Source organism: Lagopus muta, chromosome 7 (genome assembly GCF_023343835.1).
Source record: "Lagopus muta isolate bLagMut1 chromosome 7, bLagMut1 primary, whole genome shotgun sequence".
NCBI lineage: Eukaryota > Metazoa > Chordata > Aves > Galliformes > Phasianidae > Lagopus > Lagopus muta.
Genome location: NC_064439.1, coordinates 25,045,736 through 25,061,901, shown reverse-complemented (window position 1 = coordinate 25,061,901; position 16,166 = coordinate 25,045,736). Strand labels below are relative to the sequence as shown.

Genomic DNA, 16,166 nt, shown 5'->3' with positions numbered 1-16,166 from the left:
TGTGATGAGTGCAGAGTCTTTACAGCCCCACTGAACATAGTTAAAGGAATCACAGACATAAAAGGTGGGGTATGTGCATTCAAATAGATATTTACTAGTATCTCTTTCAGATTGTGCTGTAGCCAGTGCTTGTTAGAATAAATTACATTTATGTGCCTTTTCTCCCTTTGCTAGTTAACTTTTAATCTAGCTGAGGTAACAAGACAAGTACTTGAAATTAATAATTAAACTTCTTCCTTTTATTTTTGTATTTTAATCATGATCAAATAATAGCTTTCTGAAACTGGATGTTTGGATCTCACTATCCTGAAGAGCAGAAGTAATACTTAAAAATCAGTAATTTCTTGCTTCCCAGTTTCTAGTAACTTCTTTTAAGTCATCTAACATCTTCCCTCTTTTATAATGTAACTTTTACTACACTTGCTCAGATGTTTTGGATCTTTAGAACAGACTTATGATGGTCCCTGAGCTTTTCTAAACTTTAGAGATTCTAATATTCTGATCATGTGCTCAGGTATGGCCTTGATTTCCCTCAGTATTTCTTCTACCTCTCCTAGGAAATTTTCATCAATTCTCAGCATCTGTCTCCCACTCTTGTGAATGTTCAGGCAAGCCATTAATTTAATGTCTGGAAGTTCTGACCATTAATTATACTAGCTTCTTACTCCTGCTACCTTTATGAACTTCTCATGTAAAGTACTTTAAAATGACTTCACAAAAAAGTTCAGCATGTCTTCTCCCACTTTCTATAGCTTTAGGCTTCAAAAGAAGCACATATTTGCCACCTTCTTCTGTAATATTTAAAAAATGAAATCTGTTTTGTGAACTAGTTTTTCCTAAATGTACTATTATCTCCTGGTCTCAACCGTGGGATGTAGTAACAGCCTTGATCATCTGCATTAATTCCCTGATTTTCCAGAAACTGACCTTTTTTTTTTTTTGCAAGCATTTAGATATAATGCATCTTGCAAGAGAATTTTTAGTGGTAAAGATCATTAAAAATTGAAACTAATCAGCTAAAGCTGATTAAGAAAATACTGGGATAGCATAAGTATTTATCAAAAATGTGCGGAATTGACCTTCTGTCACTACTACCATTGCTCACACTGTATTTTTGTACATAAGTAAATACGTTTTTATTCACGCATGTGATTTTTAAAAATCCTTTCATTGTCTTCTTCAAACAAAGAATTTAGATTTACACACTAGAAAGGACGGGCACTGTACTTCTGATAAAACTTCCTTTCAATGCCAATTAGTGTTTCCCTTTTATGTACTGTAAAACTGTATCAAATGCCTCTAGAAATTGGGATCACATAATATTCTTTGTAAACAAGTCAGTTCTGTAAATGATGCTAAATAATTTCTCATTTGGTTCAGCATTTTTGTAGATGTTTCCTATTCGCCTACAAAGCCGAAAGTATCATCCAGTCTGTCATAAACCACCTGAAATCTCTATTATTTTAACATCTATTCCTCTGGTGAACCCTGGCACCCTCACACAGAATCAGATAGAACAAAATTGTCAGCTTGTTTGACCAACTTCTGCCTATGATTTTCTAAATAATCAGATATAAGTTGTTTAGCTTCATCTTCAAATTCCCTCTTATTTTTATCCTACCTATCATCTCCAGTGAGATTTTTCTCCAGTTAGACCAGAATGTTGGCTTCCATTACCCGTTTGTCAGATATTTTTAAACAATCTCCTCTGTGATTTTTTTTCCAAGCATCTGTCTCACAACCTCATTATCTTCCTTCAAATCCCTCATTAAAACTCTCTTGCTGTGATGCCTACAAAAAACATGAGAGAATGTTTAAGCTAATAATGCAGTGAGACACTTTCTCTCATGCTAACCAACGTCGCTTCATCGTTTCGTTGTACTTGGCTGTTTGGATCCATGTGTTGTCTCTTATCTTTGATTTGAATCATAGCCTCCCCATGAGGTCCTAGTTTATGACTTATAGCTCTTTGGTGCTGAAAATATAAATAATCAGAAGCTAAGGCTTTTCCTTCTCATTATACATTGTTACCTCCTGAAAACCTGTTCACACTTCCCTTTTCTGTTAGTTTCTAGCAAGTAATTATAGAAAGTCATGCAATATAATCTCAAATACCTCTCTCCTTTTTGCAAGGAAACACACAAATGAAGGGTCAGTTCATCCTCTATTCTGAAAAAAATCTTTGAAAAGAACTATGGGTAAGAGGAGGAAGCCCAGGGTTCAGCATAATTTCTTTTTCTAAACAAGACAAGGAATTTCAATCCTATTTTCTTGTCATCTTGTTCCTATCCCTGACACGTTATTGCTGTGGATTGTACACATTTAAAAATTACTTTAAACAGAAGTACGATTCATCAACACAATTCACCTGATAATTGTTTATCATCTGGAGAAAAGCTAGCACTTTTCTAATCAGCGATGCATAGTTTTCAAAGAGAAAGCTTTTTCCTGCCCATGAGAAAAATGTAAACATAAATATACCTAACAAATGTTCATATATATATATATAGGAGGCAACTCAAGTGGTAGGTAGAGCCAGACACTATTCTAGCACAGAAGCAGTTTGAAGACAACACGGAACGAATGTAATCACCACTACAAAAAGCATTTCAGACTTGAAACTGTGGATGAATGTCTCATTGTGCTTGTAGTGGAATGAGGCAGCTCCATGCTGTTAGCATAATCTGACTCTACAAACACAGTAATGTCCCCTCCTTTGATTATATGCTGACAACCCAGTCTCCATTTAATCATAAATTATTATCTCAAGAAAATTTCATGTCTTTGTGACTTTTAGAATATAAACATGAAAAATGTATTAGTGAGTAATGCAGACTACCAGGAATCTGTTTCTTATACACAGTATTTGCTGGTGACTTACAAGCAGCTACACATATTATAAAGGAGAAGACTTTCAGTCTGTGCAGCATATATTAAAAAAATAATAATAATTGTGTGTTACAAACATAGTAGAAGCTCAGTTTTGACAGCTCATAGTGTAAGAATTTCATTTTCACCTAAGTATTTCCAACCCAAACTGAACAGATCCATCTTAAAAAGTTGAGCAGAAAAAAAGAAAAAAAAAGAAAAAAAAAAAAAAGAGCCATACTCTTCCAGAATTTCTCTTTACCTTTTTCTGACTTTCCTCTGTGGGTTTTGATCATATTCCTAACATCACTTTCAGTGTGTCTTATATCAATATCAATTTTCAGTCTGTTTCCAAATTCAAGCAGATATCTTCATCTGAAATTGTGTTCTGATTCAGCAAGAGAAATGACCTTGCAAGACAGCATGAAGGGTAATTTAAACAAGCAGAAGAAATAAGGGTAACAGATTAAGATATTAGACACTGCTTTATGTTATTCACATAACAATATCAATATTTTAAAAAAATACTCAAATTATGAAAAGCAATGCTATGATCATATAACGGCTGAAGTCAAGGAGGAGAATCAATTATATGACTTGCATTCTATGGATCAAATTTAAAGTTATGCACCATTTATGAAGATCTTTTGAATAATTCGCTCATGGAAAAAAATTCAAAAAGTGCCATCCAATAAAGCACAAATCTTTACACTTCATTTACGCTATGTTTCTTTATGCACAAGTGGCCATACCTCCATTATGCATTCAAGGGTGCATAATCACAAAACAAGGTGGACTGTGACAGAAAGGGACATGACCTGTTCCAGTACACAAAATATATGCATTACCAGTGCTCATTTAGAAAAGGAAAAGTAAAAGAGGTATAAAATGTCAAATTGCCTGATATAGCCTTAACTTAAAATTAATGCCCATTACCTTTGAGAATTTTATTCTGTGATTTGGAGCAATAGAAATAGAGGATGAAGAGGAAAGAAAATAAATGTGATGACTTCAAGAAATTGCACAAGTTGTTTATGTGAAACCTCAGTGATGCAATTTGCAGTTTTTGTGACCCATATTTTTTAAAAACATCCACACTGATCTAGAAGTAACATAAATCATCACTGATAAAGGTTTTAAATTACTTACATCTTGATTTAAGTGAAAGGTAGCAAACCTGTTAGATGAACAGCTAATACAAATCCAACAGGACACTTTAAGTGAATTGGGTAAAAACTGAAGAGATTTTCTAAAGGTTAAATGAAAATATAAATTTTATGAAGAAAACGTTTTGTCAGAATCTTACATCACAACATGTACCCAAAACCATTTGGTTGGAGAGGAAATTAATCAAATCCCATGACAATACCATTCCCAGAATTTTCAAGAAAAGGGACATTTCAGTGAAAAGTGTTACTTCTTTGTATGTTTAGCAACATCCTAAGCATTGCCAAACACACCATCTCTAGCTGCAATGTTTCAAGAAGAACATTGGTATATCACAATCAGTTGATAGAAAAACCTTTTACAGGCCTGGCAGTTCAATTCTGTTCATAGCTAAATACTCCATGAGCTCAATATTTTAGAGAAGATCAGGAATGATTTTATCTACAGCTTAAAAGGATGTTTATGGGAAACAGAGATTTAGTAATGGCTTCTTTGATCTATGGTAAAGCATAATTTTAGGGACACATCTGAAAAACTTCAGAAAAAATGCAGATAATATGAATAATTGCCATCAAATGTGAAAAGATTAGGAGAAAGACAGAAAAGACTAGGAATTAGAAATATGGAACATTTAACATTATTTAGGCCCAAAATTCTGGAATTTTTTTATGGAGCAACTAAAGCAGAGTTGTGCATAATTAGTTGTCTTCTCAGAGATAGGATACATTGAAATTTATATATTCACAGTGGAAGAAGGACTACACATGAAATGGGAACAGTTAAATGTACTATCAAAAGCCATTAAAAGTCATTAGTGGACAAATATGTAAATAACATTAAAAGGAGAAAGCTCAGAAGTTATTTCACAAATATATTTACTCTCACTAAAGATTAATATCTGATCAGTTCTCTGAATATTTTCAACAATCGTACGATGTCTTGTAATACCCACAGTCTTAACATGCTAAGTGTAGAGTAAAAAAAGAGATGTTTCATGATATTAAAACTACATTAACATGAACAGATTATACTATATATACAACATATATTCTGGGAAATTCAAATACAAGATTAGGGGCTTTTCATGGTTATTTTGGAGGAGATATTTAGTATGATATGATGGACGTCATCGGTAAATTGTACATTTGTTCCTCAGGCAAGTCTGAAATATTACCATTATATTTTATAGAGATTTTGCTTCTGACGATTGAGCCAAGGGATACAGAGACTGTACAAGAGTTTTACAAGAGTATCAATGCATGAAGGAAAGAATATAAATAATGAAAAGTCTGATAAATAATAAAAATGGAAATAATTTTATTTTAAGGAATACAACTATAGAAATATTATAGGAGTACTCAGACAAGCTCCATAAAGAGAATAAAAAGGCTAATAATAAGTGGCCATTTTCCAGACAATTGAGCCAAATTTTTGAAGAGATTCAAGAGGTAATCAGAACTCTTAGGAATAACAAGCACCAGGTGTCAACAGTGCTGCTGCTATAATGCTAAACAAACAAACAAAAAAACCCTATAATATTGGAGACCTCATTTATGATTTCACCTTTTATATGGAGGCCTGTGAAAATGCTACAGGAATTAAAGAAAGCAGAAATATTTCTAATTTTTAAAAAAGAGAGACAAAATGTAAAGTGACTGCTTTCTCTGTGTGTTATGATTCACAGAATTCTAGCTTTCGAAACCTATATAGATTTCCTTCTTACAGACAACAAACAAAAGGAGAATGCAAGTGTTTCCAGACATATATAACATTTCATATATCTCATCCTTATGTATCAGATATTTTTAATGCTTCAGTGACAAAGAAAAACCATAGTTTGATTAGCATGCATAAATAGATTTTAAGAACTGTGTGATAGCATTTTTCCAACATAATCTTTGTACTGCAGTGAAAGAACTGCCTAATAAAATTATTAGGGTTATACAATTGTGTCTTATACTATTGAAAAGTAGACTGTGGCATGGGAAATCCTTAAGCAATTTTGCAGTGATATAGGATTAAAAAAGGGAAAACTATGTGTACAAAAAATCTGGTGATCTACAGGATGTTTATGACTAACCATGAATTAAAAAATAAAAATAAAAATAGAAATTGAGTCTCAAGCAAATTCAGTGTCTAAGCATACAGTCAGAATTAGGGAATACGTTCCAGACACCAATCTTTTGGAAAATTGTTCTTAAATAGCATGTAAAATGCTGACCAGTAAAGAGGCAGAAAAATGCAACAAGCACTGCTAAGGATCTTTAATGTCCAGGTGATGAAAGAGAAGAAATGAGAATCTGAGCTTTATTCATCAGAGTGATATTCAAGTGTTATAACTTTTGGCCTTCACTGAAATTGATAGTTACAAGAGTGTAATTTCAATAGTGAAGCTGAGCATAAACTCAGTATTAAGTTGTGTTATTCATTGAGCTAGTGCTTCCTTTGTTATGTTTGTTATTTATGGCCTGCCCTTGGAGTCATACCTTGCTTGAAGTATGTTTCTGAATTATTGTCAGACTTTACTTGATGTTAAACTACATTACATTAAAATTTTGCTGATGGGTAGTTTTAATACTCATATGAATGATGCAACTGTACGTTGTCTTTATTATTTATATTATTTTGATTTAATTAAGGTTACCTACCTGAATAATTTTTGTCTTCTCTTTTTCTTTCAGTGACCATTTCATGCCTGTCTTCTTTATCTAATAATTATTGCTCTAGGCAGTTTAGATCCAGTTAGATTGAGTTCTTTTGTTACCAATTTTGGTTTGTCAAGTCTTATTGTTATTTCAAAATCAGAAAATGAGGTACCTGATTTTTGGAGAATTTCTGATCTTGGTACAGATATTTATACATTTAGAAATTATTGTCTATATAGATATAGACAATTTGTAAGTCTTATTCCTTTTTAATAAACAAGATTTAAGAGGAAGAAAGAAACAAAATTGGCATTTCAGACCCAAAGGAAGGATATGTCATTGATCCTGGAAAAGACTCACATGTTAAGGCTACCATGTAGCATTTCAGTATTTTCTTCATTCATTATAATATTCTTCGAGAGGTGTTCTCCTTTCAGAGATCATGAATAGTTTTTTAACCAAGAAAAATTTGCTGAAGATGTTATGATTTATATAGGGCTATATAGTGGTCTTTGCAAATCTTTCCTGAGTATATTGTCATCATGAAATAACTCTGTGCTGTTTATTTTATTTATTTTCTAATTTCTGCCTTCCAGAATGCCTGTCTACTGTTCTATGAAAATTACAACTGAATATTACACCTGAATAAAGGATAGAGATGCCTTCTGAAACAACAGAACAAATTTCATCTCTTTCTCATCCTTTCTAAAAACAAATGCTGTTTGTATAGACCTACTTACAGAATCACATCAAGTTCCTTACTTGTAGTCAAAAGAAAAAAAAAAAAGCATGCTATGGGACAAATTGTGCACCAATAAGATTCTTCTAATCTTTATCCTTTAAATCAGAAATTGCTCATTTAAAATTCTTCTCTTAAATTGAACATTTTAATAAATAATATTTTAAATATACATCTAAAACCAGGGTATTTTTGTGCGGACAAAAATCAACTACAACCTGCAGAACAGTTTCTGAACAAAGTTTAAATGTATTTCAAGAGAAAATCAACTCTGTAGAACAAAGAAATTGTTTAAACAAGCTATTCCCAGATAAGGCAAAAATAGAAATATGTGACTTACAGGGTACTTGTTCAAACTGAAAGAATATAGTGATAATGCTGAGATGGAAGGGGTTCAATGCTTTAAACAAAAGCTATGTTCATTCAGTAATTTATGTGTTTTATTTTTATAGAATTTGAAGAGTAAAATTCTCCCTTTGCTCAAAGCACAGAAAGTCATAGGAGTAGTTCAAACGTACAAAGATAGATATAAATTATTCAAATGTATTGTTGCCTAACCAAAAAGAATAATTCCATCACTGCATTACTAGTTTATTATGAATTTTAGGAAAGATTTCCTAGCTTGCACAGTACCTGGCAGCACTGAACAGCTGAATTTAAAAAAGGACAAAACTGATTCTGTAGCTGATTGTATCCTTACATGTATATCCATGACACCACTTTCCATTACTTCAGTGTCACCACTATGCACCTTCATTATACAGTCAGATATTTGTCCTTGGATGGTAGGTCTAGTTATGTGTAAGAATAATTGTAGCTGAACTATGAAGAACCAAAACTTGTTTTGCAGAGTTTAATTTTTGAGTTATACCTATGTATTTCACATTTAAATTATGGCTGCTTCTTAGATATTTTTTTATTCTTTCTTCATACTAATATTGTACTCATCACCTGAAACTATGACTTCCGCATGGATACAGAAACACAATACATTTCATGAACTTAGTAGCATAGCAGTGCATACACATGTACACATATACAAACCAAATGAAATAACCATAATGCACAAATAATATTCTTTCAGAAGCAATATTGTAATATGTAATATGTAATATTGAAAATAATCCCAAGAAAAAATATCACTGGTCTGAAAGCTACTCATAACAGCCTCTATTCAGGAAGACTGAGAATTTTCCCTTGCTTAGTGTTAGTCTTTGTAATGAATAAGCATGCAACAAAGAAGAGTAGAAACACAATTCACCTCTGCTCTCACACTAGTCATGGAGTGAGCCAGGTGAGCCTGTGTGCTATGCATCCAAGAAAATAGCACAGTAGACATCTTCCTACATGGAAAAGAGCACAGGGACATAGCACCTTGCAGAGGCTCACCTACTTTGGTAAGGCTCCAAACATTAAGCTTGGTTTAGCTCATCATCAAAATATCAGCTGAAATTCCAACGTAACTTTCTTTCCAGACCAAACTTTTTGCAAAACTCTTCTCATGACAAAAGAATGGCAGAGCATACTGTTCTACTCTGAGCTCAGCCATTTTTGCAGGCCATTAGAGTATTTAAATGTCCTGGACTTCTTGGATTGCTTTAGCAAGTAGAAGGAATGGTGCTTAGATTCCCCTGAGCACATGCTGTAATTTATAATTTGGCTTCCAGAGAGGACTCTGAAGTGAAACAAAACAGATCATTCCCATGTTCCATGTAGAAGATACTACTTACTACCTTATTAGACTTTCACTAAAACGATGGAAAACTCATATATAATCAGTTTCACATCCCTTAATAGCTTTAGAGGGGTTTTCACTCTGAAGTGTTTTGGGCTTTGAACAGCGAGATTTAGCTCAGGGTTTCAAAGCTGTTACACAAGGGAAGTGCATGCATGAGTCTCAAGAAAGAGAAAACAACAAATTTTGAAGGTCCCTTCTGAATTATTTACTATGCGTTTCAAAATTCTGGAATGGAACATATTCCAGCAGATTAATTTTTTAATATTTAGCACTATCCAGTAGTCTTTAAGGGCACAACTCTTCCCTATTTCCAAATCTGATATATATAGTACTGTGATAAGGTTATATGGATAACTATGTAGTTCTGATTGCAATGACACCCTAGCATTCTGATGTCCCTCCTGCACTTTGCAAAGATCCCAAAATCTTCAAACGATTTCATTTCACAACACCTTTGAGAAAGTAATCTTTCTTGTCTTATACAATTGGGAATGAATGACAAATTTTGTCAAATTACTAAGGCATCTAAAGAAGTAGGTTCTGGTTTCCCTGAATTTTTAAAAATATCCAAAATACCTACGCACCAGGACATGAAGGACTGTCTCCAAAAAAGCAAAAGAAAATGAGACTCTACACATCTCTGAATCACACCTTAATCACACCTTAAAAACATAAAAGCCTGATCATTTTATTTAAAATAATTAGAAAGAAATATTTTCTAAACAGAAGATAGAGGGTAATTTCAAGAGGCTATTATCCTCTTCTTGAGATAACTTTTATAGTGTTTGCATATACAAAGTCAGGCTCACGCTAGAACTGTAACTAGGTGTACAGACATAACAAAGTTGTCAAATATATTTGAGATTCTGAAAAAGTGTCAAGAAGACACATAATGCATTTAAATATAGGCCTCTCGTACCATTTTAGACATGTAAATTTATTCAAGCTATCAGATACCCTAAGATGACAAAAAAAGAAGCCTTTATGCAAGTAATTTGAATCTTTCTTGGTATGGCTACCAAGAAAACAAATTCCATAGCCTGAACTCTATCCTGCATGTACACTTCAGCTGACTAAAACTACCTAGGCTGTGACTATCATCCAAATCAGAGATATTTTGAAAATCATCAAAAATAACTATAAATTTGTAACACTTTCCACCCTATTCTTTATAATTTTTCTCTGTTCAAAAGTTTTTTTATCCTAATTTGGGTCTTGATCTTGCTACTGTGATAGATTGTGCTTATATTCCTATGGAGATATACAGCAGCTTAATTAGGTCACTGCACAGATCTAAGGATTCAGTTAAAGACTTGGTCCTCTTAGAGTTGTAAGTTCTTTTGTGTGAAGAACAGAGAATACTTAAAAGTATTTAGATCTAACAATGAACAGATGAGAAGTAGTAATAATACTGTCCTTCCTGACAAAGAAAACAAAAGGAGAAATTAAAACTGGAAATTCATTCAATGCCGTCTTTTGTTGCTACTAGGAAAAAAAACCCCTTATTATATAAACTCCTGGAAACTGTTTCAGTTGTAAACCAACTGTAAATGTGTTCCTATCAGCTTTTGACACAAGTGACATGTGTTAATTTTGACATGCCACTATGCAATTTAGCTGGTAGAAACAGACTGAAGTAGTCTGGATGGACAGTCTGGTAGAAACACACTGAAGTGTGTGTGTATATAAATATATATATATTTATATGTATATTTAAATATATGTACACATATATATGTATGTACACAGACATATATTTATATATAAAATATATTAAACTGTTCTCAAAAGTCTGAATATACATCTGGCAATGCATCAATCATCTTATGAAATCACAAAAGTTCTTCCCTAGATATCAAGATCAAACTCTAGAGAGGAATATATTACAGCTAAAGGTAACACAGTGATAAGATGAAACTGGAGTAAAGCCTAGACATTTATGCCGAATGCCTTTCCAGCCAGACTTCTCCAACAGTCCAGCTGTAAAGAACATTCATCACGGAAATCACTTTCAATTATTTCAGCCTCTAGGAATCTTTGTGCTACTATTTGGTTTCTTTCAGAGACAGTGCCTACTCTGTAATACATACAAAATCCTCAAACCTTGGGATCAGTACTACTGACACTCAGCCCTTTAACTCACTGTGAAGAAGACGCACAGAAAAGCAATACTTGAAGGTAAAGTTGCATAAATCTGTTGGTGCATAGCTTTAAGTAAGATCCATAGAGCTATTCCCAAAGGCAGGAAGGGAAGGAAAACTTTTCTGCGAAACTGACCAAGAAGATGTTTCAGTTTCTGTTTAGATTACAAAAAATATTTGTCAATAAGTGCTCCTAGGTGAATCCCCTAGTAGCACAGCTCACCTTGGGTATCTGCAGACCTTTGTTGAATCAAGGGACTGCTGAACCAAATCATCTCAGAATTGAAGCCTTTGATATAGCAATAAATCAAGTACAAATAAATTTCACATAGATATATAAACTAACAGGAAAATGTCAAAACTGCAGAAGACACGTTATGCATGACAGAATCACTGTCCCTAGAAAACTTCTCCCTCAGCTCTGTTTCTCTGCTTCCTAAGCAACATTTACACAAGATTAAGTAATTCCATGCAGAGCACTGTTCTCTCCTAGGTAGGCTCACTTGAGCTCCCCATGCAGTCCTTCACCCACTTATTTCTTCTCAAAACCACTTAATTAATTCAGCTGTTTGGAACAGCCATGTTTGAAATTTCTTTTGAATTTGGAGCATACATCAAAAGCAGCATGCAGAGGACACTACCTGGAATGTTTGTGTCCACACAGATTTGCCTCACTCTTGGATGTGTAAACTTGCTGGATGTGTCAGCTAAGGAGGTAAAGACTATCAGCCACCAAAAAAAGGATAGATCACAATAATTAACTGTTCTAATAGAAGTTCTGTAGTGTATCATCTGGAAAACATCAGCAAAGAACAAACTCTCTTCTGACTCACAATTCACCTATCATTTATACAGGGTCAATTTAAGAGCAGCAGAGCAAACAGACAATGATAATAGTCACTAAGGCCTTGATAATGGATCAGAGATATATTGCTGCACTGAGGAATGGTTGGAAGTCAAAGGATAAGGGATGAGAAGGGAAGAGTAAGTAGCAGCTCCTGTAGGTAATGCTCCTGGGGTATCTTTAGAGATCATAGACCTAGATCTGCAGCTAACCCCATGCCCTCAGGCAATTCATTTTGTTCCTGTCTTCCCTGGCATTTATTTTGGGCTGTATGCTGGTTAGGATAGCAGCTGTTCTTATACAGCTCCGAACCAATGGCACTCTGCACTTATGAAAGGCTTCTAGACACTCTTCGAATTCAAATAATAAATAATCTTAATTCAGTAAATATTTATTGAGCTCTCTCAGGTATTATACCTAATTACTGCCATTTTCCCTTAAAGAATTAATCCATCACTCTGCTGAAAATAAAAGACCTTTTCAAATGGATTTAAAATCTATCTACTTGGAGAAATAATTTGTTCTTATTTTGTTCCTATCTTTTTATGCAAATTTTTTGCTTCCTTGAGGGACAACTCTAAAGCCTCTAAAGAGTGTGAGCTAAATAATTATTGAGCAAGTTTAGATTCTGCACGATATAAAGATGCAGAGAGAAATTTTCTATTTCTAAAGATATTATGTACATACAAAGTCTACATTCCACTCAAAAGTCATTAATAAAAGAGCTAAACTATGCATAGTATCACTATCCAACCACCTAATTTGACAACAATATATTAACAGTACATGTTCTTCTATTTCTGAAGTTTGTAATTACACTTCCATAATTATCCATTTCCACCAGCTCTATCTTTTAGCATTACACCCTATAGTTAACTAGAGTTTTGGTAGGGAAAGATATATTTTTGGGAGTACTCCTTTTTTTCAACTGGACCTTTTCGAGAGCCTGAATTCAGATATTCAAGGACTTATTTGCATATTATTATTTACAATGCATTATTTGCATTGTAAATGAGGTGTAACTCACAAGAAAGGCCAAAAATATTTGAAGTTTGGCACCCCACATATGAGGTTTGACTAACAAGAAACTGTTTACTTCAGCTAGTTACAAAGGGTTTGCTAAAGTTATCGCTGGAAAGATTCCAACGAACTTCAGCAGCATTCATCATACACAGACAGAAAAAAAGTAGAAATTCTCCCTTCTAGTTGAAATAATAATCTAGTCAAAGAATGAGAAAAGTTTTCCTGTTGTTTACAACTTTTTAGTCTATGTCAAATATGGGATGCATCAATATAGTGACACAGGAACTGATCACAAGTTTCTGTTCTATGAGGATAAGCACATGTAATGTGAAAAAGAAATGCTATAAGTTATTTTGTTATCTTTTTTTTTTTTTTTTTTTTTGGAGGTTTTACATCCTGCTCCATCTGTAATAAGCAATTTGAAATAGGTATTATTCTGTTACTAACCAGCTCATATAGTTGTTGTATTCAAAACAAAAATTTTGGTTGATCCCCATAATTAAAATAATTAAAATTCATTAATTGTAAAGGTTTGAAAAAGGGGCATTAATGTAAAAAAGGCTGATAGTAGTTCCAATTTCAGTTATTTTTAAGTAATCAATTTCTTGTACAGAGATAGAACAGACCCAGATGATAAAACAGATCATCCTAACAAGGGTACTGAAAACATTGGCAAGTTTATCCATTTATCCTATTCCACATGCATCATTAAACTGTGGGACCATAATGGATTTTATTATAACAACAATGGACCAAAATAGGACTATAAAATAACCAATGGTCCCTACAACTACATTCATTGATCCCACATAAATGTGTTCTTAGTAGTGGACTGAATCTCATGAATTAGGAAACTAAACCCAATTTGATTACTCTATGTTGTGTGACCATCACCATTTCATGGTGCGACATTTTGTCCCATTCTGACCATTTGCTGTCAAGACTGCAAGTTGTGTCTGGTGGGTACTCTCATTTACTGTTTACGTACACATTTTCTTATATAACATGGCCTCAATGTCACTTGAAGCCCATAGGTAATTCTAAAACTCAAAACATACATAATCATTATCAAAGCAACTCACAATACATCCAGAGACAGGTTACATAACTACAAACCTGAGGAACTCATTCACGTCCCAGATTTACATGGAGATGAAAACAATAAATGTACTGAAATGCCATCCAGTTACTGGACAATACATCTAGTTGTCACAACTTTTTGTGATCGCCAAAATCAACACGAATGAGAAGGCTTTAAAAAGGAAGAGCAGACAGTAAGAAATGAAAGAGAGTTCAGTGGAGGTCTTCCATTGCCCAGGACTGTGGGCACTGGAAAGATGAAGGAGGACTATCCATGATCAACAAGTACAAACACCACCAGGAAATAGAAAGGCCATAGCACTGCTCATGCAACACTGACTTTTCTTAGAAAGATTTTCTTCTGAATTCCTATTGATTACATGGAGTCTGCAAGCAAAATAGCAGGTCTTAGATCTCCTAATTATCTTTGAGAATCAAAACTGATACCTCTAGATCAGTTTAGCGTAGCTCCTAGGCAATATCTCTACATTCAAATTTGATTGTTATCCTACTTAAACGTACAAATTAAAAAGACAGAGAAAGGTTTGCACTTTTAGTCATATGTTTCCACTATCTACATGACAATTACCGAGCTTTTGATTTTGTGCCTACTATTACAGTGATTCTGCAAGTATGTCAATCTATTAAAAACTAGGATCAAAGTCAGCAGATTTTCCCTGGCAATGCCATTATTCAAATTTATATAAATTTAGAATTCTTCTTATTATATCTTACCATGTACTAAAAAAACATTCAGTTTAACAGCAACAATTGATAACAAGAGATATGGTAAGATATAGTCCTACCAGCCTAACAATCATTTTCAGTTGCTATCAGATCTGTTCCAAATGAAACAATATTTCCAATGTAATACAGATCTGGTAGATGAAACAAAAATAATCCCTACCATTTCAGCATGAAGCATGTTTAAAATGTTCTTCATTCTCCTTTGAATAAAGGCTATTTTTAGATGGATTCCTTTCTTGATTGCGTGCTCAACAATGTATTCCAAATCAGCACTGAAATACGTTCTCAGATAATGTCCAGCTTAATTCCACAGGGGCAACAAAAGGAGCTTAATCTGAGATATAATGAAAACATCGGGAAACATGTAGGAAAAAAATTTCCTACAGATCTCAATGGTCTTCATAATGTAGACCAAGATGCATGTGCTCCATAATACCTGTTAAGGTTATAAAGTTGGTTTATTTCTGTTATTTCTTCTTCTGTTTGCTTGTTTGTTTGTTTAAAAAACACTCTCATTTTATTAAGAGATTCGTAAAAGTCTTGTTATAATTTCAGTTTCCCATTCAGGCAGATTTATGGACTTCCCCCCTTGTTTATGCCCTTTTAATGCACCACTAGAAGCCATGACTACATCAGGATTTGCACCAAAGAACTTGTGTAAGTAAATCAACATCAGCTGATAAAACAACATTCTGATTTAACAAGATTTTTCTTATTCAGGTTCTCTCAGTCTGCTTTGTGTCAGTTACAGAAAGCACAGTCAGAAAGAAGGCTTAACTCAGAATTTTTTTGCAGAGACTTTAGCAATGCCATGTTCAGAGCAGTTTTCCTGGTCTTTATTATACTGCTAGACCAGGAGAGGAAAGAAACAGTTTAAAAAATGTCACAGTAGGAGCTGGAATAACTTAAGTGTTAGATCACTGATCACAGATGTGAAATATTCCAGTTTTGTTGGAGCATGTGAAGGTTTTGTACAGAATTTTTAAATAAAGTAACATGATTTTACTTTCTTTTTTAATAACTGTAGGTGTCTTAAGCAATAAGGATCAAAATACCCTAAACCCTGGAAAATTTTGTGATACGATCTCCTGATAATTTTCTTTCCCTAAACTGGTATTATATTTGCCATAAAGAAACTCATCCTACCTTTTTTTAATTTTTTCTGTATTTCCCC

At 33.6% G+C, this 16,166-nt stretch overlaps 1 protein-coding gene across 5 annotated transcripts in view; it reads right to left on the bottom strand.

Annotated features, from left to right (window-relative positions):
- NXPH1 (neurexophilin 1) overlaps positions 1 to 16,166 on the bottom strand; it is a 134,382-nt gene that overhangs the window by 24,520 nt on the left and 93,696 nt on the right. The window lies entirely within an intron of this gene.